General features: G+C 43.8%; 1 pseudogene; it reads right to left on the reverse strand.

Annotated features, from left to right (window-relative positions):
* Positions 1-375: 375 nt before the first annotated feature.
* LOC135498216 (macrophage-expressed gene 1 protein-like) lies at positions 376-7,160 on the reverse strand (annotated as a pseudogene).
* Between the last annotated feature and the right edge of the window lie 331 nt (positions 7,161-7,491).

Consider the following 7,491-nt stretch of genomic DNA (forward strand, 5'->3'; position numbering starts at 1 on the left):
AGCCTGCACCTTCTCAAGTGAAAGCAAATGCCTATCGAAGTCATTTACAGCAGCCTCTAATGCCACCTTGTTGGCTGCGCCCACTGCAAATGGTAGACGTGCATCTTTGCATGCTTCCCGTAGTGCTTCAGTAGCACGTGTTAGCCACCCTCGGGATCCGGCTCTCGCCTTCGCCCAATCTTTGCCACCGTCCATGTTTCTCTTAGAATCAGGGTTATCTAACCTGTGCATCTGATTCTACAGTTCCTGTACTCCCGGGTTTCGGCACCAAAATGTCGAGGACCAAAGCTCAACGCTCGACACCAGTGGTTTTATTGAGCGATAAAAATTGAACAACTTCAGGTTTTCACCAACATGGCGGGATCGTCTTTAATTATAGAATAAAAGCACCTTCACAAGAATCGCAGAAGAGCACTTGATGATTAGTAAGAACAAAGAACACCAGATGGCGACAGCATACGTTAACCCACTACTATACTAGACCACAATACCAGCAATCCTCAACACGGTCAGTGATAAGAACAGTTTGTACCCGTTTTCTCTTTAACCCGCAGTGAGTAGGAAACTATTCTTTATTCTCGAATATATTGAATTCTGTACATAAAGTGCAAGGCCTAACTGATAATTGACTTTAACTTAGGATTTACTTGAATGTTTATATATTTTTAAAGCTGAATGTTCACACATTTTTAAAGTAGCTGTAGTACTGTGACCTCGTCCCGAGCCGTCCAAACGCACGTGTTGATAGCCAATTTGGCGAGACCTCTCTCTGCATCTCGAAGGGTGCGCCGACCTCACAGGACTGCTGCGGAAAGGGGGGATTCACTATAAAGCCGCCCCCGAGCCGATCCGATGACCAGTCATACATGACATTGAGTGCTGCCGTCCTACGGCACTGTGAGGACCCGTTGCCGAATTCACAGCAGTTTACCAGTATTTCAGTTGCGATACTGTTCTCAGAAGGAGGAATTTAATACGGTCCTCCTGTTCATCTAGAGATCTATAATTATGACCATGATGACCACACTCATGAATATTCAAGCAATTTGATATTTACATGGGCTATAAACTTTTACTGCAATTATGTATCTCGTCATGACTAAGAACACATTCTTGAACTACTTAATCAATGTTTATCAATTTTTTACTGCCGCCCAACGGCTTGAATTTGAAAGAAAAGTGAAGATTGTACGTTGGTTGTAGAGAAGCAAGTCACTGTCCTGGGTCACTGGGACTCACATTCATTATCAGTGCCGAGTTTATAACTTCTGATCTTCACTGTCCAGTGTCTCTTGTTATCAATTCATTGATTGTAGTTATTTCAAATTGAAGCCTACGAAATTTTAAACGGCTGTTCATATTAAACCAGCGAAACAAGTCGTGTTGTTTCGTAAACTTTTATGAAATTGGTATTTGTTTTGTGGCGTGACTTAGCACTTTGCCAGGGTAACTGTGGTTAATACACCAAAATAAAAAAGAACTGACACATTAAAGGAAGTTCAGTTAAACATCCTAAACACCAGTGTCTGTTATGCAGTTCACCGGTCATAGCAGTATATTTTGATAAAATTCAATAACCTGGCTGGTCGAGATGGCAAAATATCGGTGAGTAAACATTACTATTCTCGCGTACCTTAAAAGCTTGGGGAAACATTGTCTTACGTAATCTACCATTGGTCTTGAAGTGAGAGACTTTGCCAGCAGCTCTGCTGGCACTGCAAAGATCTGCCTGAGTCACCAGACCACATGCATGTTCCCATTGGACTTGTATTTAACTAAACCTGAGCAGTTTGCACACCATCTGCGTTCAAAGATGTGCTCGGATCATCTTCAAATGTGCCGTAAGGAACATTGCTGCTTCCCGACTCAAGACCACCATCTTTTTTACGGTAGACAGACACATGCCTACCGTGGCGCCGCCAAACGACAATCGCTATCACCACTACAAGTCCTACGAAAGCAGTGACCCCTATCGTGATCCCAGCGACTTGGCCTCCATTGGTAGTCTCGTCAATCGCGTCCATAAAACTTTCTCGCCGCTCGAACATGAACTGCTTTTTGAGTTCAGCGGTCGTTGACCTGACCCAGAGTTGGGTCGTGTCATTCTTTATCCAAACCCGCCTCGATTGACCAATCAAGAAGAGCACCTCAGTCTGGTTCGGTTCTAACCCGGGTAGTGGATTGAACGGTGGTCTCCGGATATGGGGAAGGCCCTGGTCTACTAGTGCGTTCGCTTTGACGCAATAGTCGATCTCGCAGTTTTCATCCACTGTTGCTAGGTGCTGGCTGTATCCAGAGGGGCAGCGACGGGGCCAGGCATGGGATCCACTTGCGTGAACGAACCTGCTAAGTGACAGCTCGCCATTGCCCTGCGGTTCGCTCTGTAGGGAGAGAGAATGATAACATTAAATGAAAACCACATGTTGTTAGAATTTTAGGTTAATGTTATTAACAGCGAAAATGTTTGCCCTAGGTTTCTATGAGCTGATTTTTGGGAGACACCCTGATCGAGATTCGATTAATGTCGTCCAAAGTTCGAATTTAGGATGCATTTATTCTGGCTTCCTATTAAAAATCAATCGTCATCGTGAATTATGTCGATCCCGTGAAATGATTTTTTGAGTGTGTCCGTTTCTTCAGCGATAATCGCGAATTTCTTAAACCAGTAGGTAAGAGCTCGTTCCGCGGTTATAACGCTAACTATAACGCTAACACTATCTTTGACCTTATCACATCAAATGACGTATATCGGGTGAAGTAAACTTTGTTCCCGCGCAAGCATACACACTAACCAAGGGGTCTACTTTGCGAGGATACAATGCCGGTTGGATAATACGGAGTTTTCACAAAGACCCCAAAACACCAACGCGCTCACCTATCCTTTTGTTCGGCGTCTTTATCAGAAGATCGAACAAAGGTTAGGCGTTTGCGTAGGCGTGCCGGGGCTTTGAGAAAACTCTGTATACCTCTTTCCGACACTGTGATCAGTGGGGTCCCACTTTCGCCTCACTGAAATACGGTTCGTATTTGGAACAGTAGTAAGCGAGCCGATTCAGCGTAAAAAAATGCGGTTCAACTGTATTGTGCCTGGTCAATAACGACCCAATCTCAGACCGGCATGATGTGACTCGTAATGGCACTCTAAGAAATTATCAAAATCACTGTTACCAAAAATGTGATTGTTGATGTTGTAACGAAGTCGTCATAAGAAATACGCAAGAGGCCAAAGAAAAATTTTATAGGCGTATACAGGGGTTTGGGGGGGGGGGGGGGGGGGGGGGTAAGGGACCGAACATCCCACGAAAACGAGGCATTTTCAGTCGAAGCGAGGCATTTTCCTTCGTCTGCTAACGGAAACAAAAATAATGTGAAGTTTTATCCCCTTCGAACAGCAAAGAGCTCAGGACTGGGACCGCACATCCCTAGAAAAGGACAATACATCCCGGAATGGGACCAAATATCCAAGCAATGGTGGACGAAAATCATTTTGATAAGGTTTTTTGCTTGCATTTGTCCTTCATACTCGTCTTAGAGAATGTTATTACCATCAAGGTACTCGTTGACCTTGATGGTAATAACATTCTCTAAGACGAGTATGAAGGACAAATGCAAGCAAAAAACCTTATCAAAATGATTTTCATCCACCATTGCTTGGATATTTGGTCCCATTCCGGGATGTATTGTCCCATTCTAGGGATGTGCGGTCCCATTCCTGAGCTCTTTGCTGTTCGAAGGGGATAAAACTTCACATTATTTTTGTTTCTTTTAGCAGACGAAAGAAAATGCCTCGCTTCGACTGAAAATGCCTCGTTTTCGTGGGATGTTTGGTCCCATACCCCCCCCCCCCCCCACACCTCCCCTCCTATAGAGAAATTGAAAATACATATGCTACATTATAAGCCTGAATTTATATATCGTCAAAAGAAATACTTGAAATAATGCTAAGTTAACTCAGAGTGGTATCGTAAAGTGTGCTGCGAGGTTCGTTGAAATTACATATAAAATCAGAAACGGAGTCTAGAACGACAATGAGAGTGGCAACCGCCGACTAGGGCAAGCTTTATTTTTAATATACTATAGTACTCAACAACACATGGCCTACATATAGGCCATTACTCATTTCTGTCCAGTATAACGATATATAAAGCAGGTCGGTGTAACTCGATGTAAATTGTGTCTCATAAGTCTTTACAGGCTGGCTATTCTGTATAGGGTGTCACAGAAAACAAATATAACATGTATCTGAAACTCACAACTACAGATCATACTGGACATAGTTCCTATGTGCATCGAAAAGTACGAGGGCGGATGAATAAGCCTTGTCACTTTTTAGTGCCGAGGCAAAATCGGAAGGGTCATGCCGAAATCTCAGTGCTTTGTTGATATAAATCCTTGGTAGCTTTTGCGTAAATTTCGGGGTTTTATCATTATCCATTGACCCTTGAATGTCAATTCAATTATAACCAATAAGCAGGTTGTGAATTTTCGTCAGAATTTTGGCAACATGCTTTTTATACAAATTTTCAGGATTCTAAAATAACTACCACATTTTCCTTTCAGCAACAATGGATACTCAACATACCTGTGCACACTTCTTCTGAAAATTACAGACATATTGCAGTATTTAAAGGGTTGGCCATACGCGAAAAGATTTTGGTTAGAACTCGAAATCCTAAAGCAATTAGGAGTTATTCAAAATGAAGTGAATGCCAATTCAAAATATGGGAGGCCGTTCTCTGAAAGACAAAGAACAGTCTCCCACCCTTGGAATTGGCATTTGCTTCACTTGAAGGAGTTTTAACTTCATTGGGATTTCAAGTTATAGCCAAAATGGTTGTTCCTATTGCCAACCCTTAAATCGGTCTGATTATCGTTCCAACAACGATAAGTGGTTCGGACAAGCCTCCCTTTCGTGACCGAAGACATTTTAGGAAAATGTTACCAAGTTTACAACTTGAAACATGAGAGTTTTAGAACAACTGGGAATCAATCGCCAGTTTTCGATACTATAAATTGTGTCTCGATTTTTGTATCACCTAACCCCGCATTCATCCTAATTGAGGCTAAAATGTATAGACTGACATTGCCGTCTATAGACGAGCTCATGAAAGTTGCATCTTTGGAGTAAACGTGCTGTCAAAAGTCAGTGATAACCCCATTTGAAATGAAAGCCCTGTTGCCAAAACTTTTTGTATATGTCTGAATTGATAAGATTTTGGACCGATGTTTTCGGTAATAGCTCAACAAATAGCCTACCAATGCCATCAGGCTCAGGATCCAGTCCAAAATACCGTTGGTGCATAGTGTTAGCGTAAACGAACGATCTCTTACTTGTTTACTCTCTTTAATATCGCTCAAAGCGACTTTTGACTTACCTTTAGACGTGCGTTAAAGACCAGTGGATTCCCCGACTTACAGCTAAAGAAACCAGCGAACGGCACGGAGTATCTGTAGCCGAGTTCGTAGTCGTCACTCACGCAGACTTTCATGTGCTCTCCCAGTCGAAGGGGGTAGTAGTACACCGGGCAGCCTTGGCTTTTGGTCAGCGGGTTCGAACTAGTCGCTGTGAAAACCCCACCGAAGAGAAACCCGGAGTCCTGTTGGACTTCGCCTGTCGCTGCGCACCAATAAGCCTTATATGTGGCGACACTTCGATGGTACTTCCACCACCACGGCCAGCAGAACCAAATAAGCCACACGTCGCATTTTTTATGTGTTTCATATTTTGACACTGTTCCCTCGTTCAGCAAGATCGCTTCGTAGTTGTTCGGACAACGGTAATCATCAGTCAGTGGGTTCTTTTGCAGTAAATCTCCACAGATATATCCCGCACTTGATTCCGGGTCCATGTCGCATGTTTGATACACGCCGCCAAATGTAAAGTTAGTACTCGGCGCTTTGCATGAACCGTCGTCCAAGTTTGCCTGGAAGTTAAAGTTCTTACTATCAATGCTAGTACATCCATGAATTGTGTTGAACTTGTAGTATCGATTTATTATCTTCTCCAAGCCTGCTGTCACCTTGATCAGTGTCGGGAGTGGCACCTCCGGCATATTCTGTGGCGTGATGATGAAGTGTAGTGGTCACCTGAGCGGTCGATTGCAACCAAGCCATTATTAAGTCCATCCTCCCAGTTGTTGATGGTGAAGTTCACCCGGAAAGGTGGACCCCCATAGGTCAGTATCTGAGAGTATGTCCGATTGTTTAAATATTCCTTTGAGAACGTCTCACTTGACGAATGACTGAAACCTGCACTAAAACCAATCTTTCCAAAAAAGTTCGCACTAGCAGATGCCTTGAGCTCGCTTTTCTGGTTCTCGTAATTGGAGGAAAAGATGCTCTTGACTTGATCGACTTGTGCAAGAGTTGCCCCGGCGTCAATTGCTGTTACAACATGGGTTCCGAAGTCCCTGACGATAAGCTGTAGAAGATAGTCCGCCATCTTGGTGTTGTTGTTCGCAACGTAAGCGGCTATGTCCATCATCCTCGCCTTGAAATTCGGATGCAATTGGACGTCTGGGTTCATGCGAATCGTGTACATGTGGTATCGCAGCATAACTCTCGTAGTGATGGATTTGTCGTTGACCTGGTGCTTTTTAATGCTCTGGTGTTCTTCCGAGAAAGACCCGCTCACCACAGAGTAGAACGATGCATCCGCGTTGATCGATGATGACGTAATGCTAGTATAGTTACTCCAATGTTCGATCAATTCACCAAACGTCTCGACTTTGCTTTTCTTCAGAGGCAAGACGTACGTGGAATCCGGGATCAAATAGACATCATCTTCTGTCATCAGGCACCTGCTGTAGTTCATCAAGGCGACTTGCCCCATGTCAACATTACGAAGATTGTCCCAGCCTCCGCCCGGAAGCGCTTCGAATCTAATCAGGCCCTTCCTTGCAGGACAATTCCTAAAGTCTCCCGAATAAATTGGCTTGTCTGCACCCGAACTACATGTACCTTTATCATCTGCGAGTATGGCCGAGCTAAGGGTGACTACACATACAAGTAGCGCGCAAGGGACGCCTCTCGCCATGTCTGTTGCGAATCAACCACAAGCTACCGCTGCTACCGAATGAGTTGGAAACAATATTGCTTCGATCATTTGATACGTCCTATCATTTCTGCGCGATACAACCCTGGACAAAGAGCCTGTGGGATTAGGCCAACTTTGTCACGCGACTTCTGGAAACTTTTTTTTCCATCACGGGACATGTCCGATCAGTAGTATGACATTTGGGATTTCCTGTATTCAATAGGTTGTGGACACGATCACTGGAATAATTATCTACAGGCTGTTTCAGAAGATTTTTTGTCAACATCGTTTTAGGCCATTGCTGTACGTGGGACAAACCACCAGCGGAGTTTCTTTTGGACCCAATAGAATTTTCAGAAAAGGGCTTTCCCAGTCTCAAGGAACTACTGAAGGGAAACCCATTGCATAGTCATTTCACTATCAAAATCACCTGATGTTGTTGTCAGCAATAAATA

Source organism: Lineus longissimus, chromosome 13, assembly GCF_910592395.1.
Source record: "Lineus longissimus chromosome 13, tnLinLong1.2, whole genome shotgun sequence".
NCBI lineage: Eukaryota > Metazoa > Nemertea > Pilidiophora > Heteronemertea > Lineidae > Lineus > Lineus longissimus.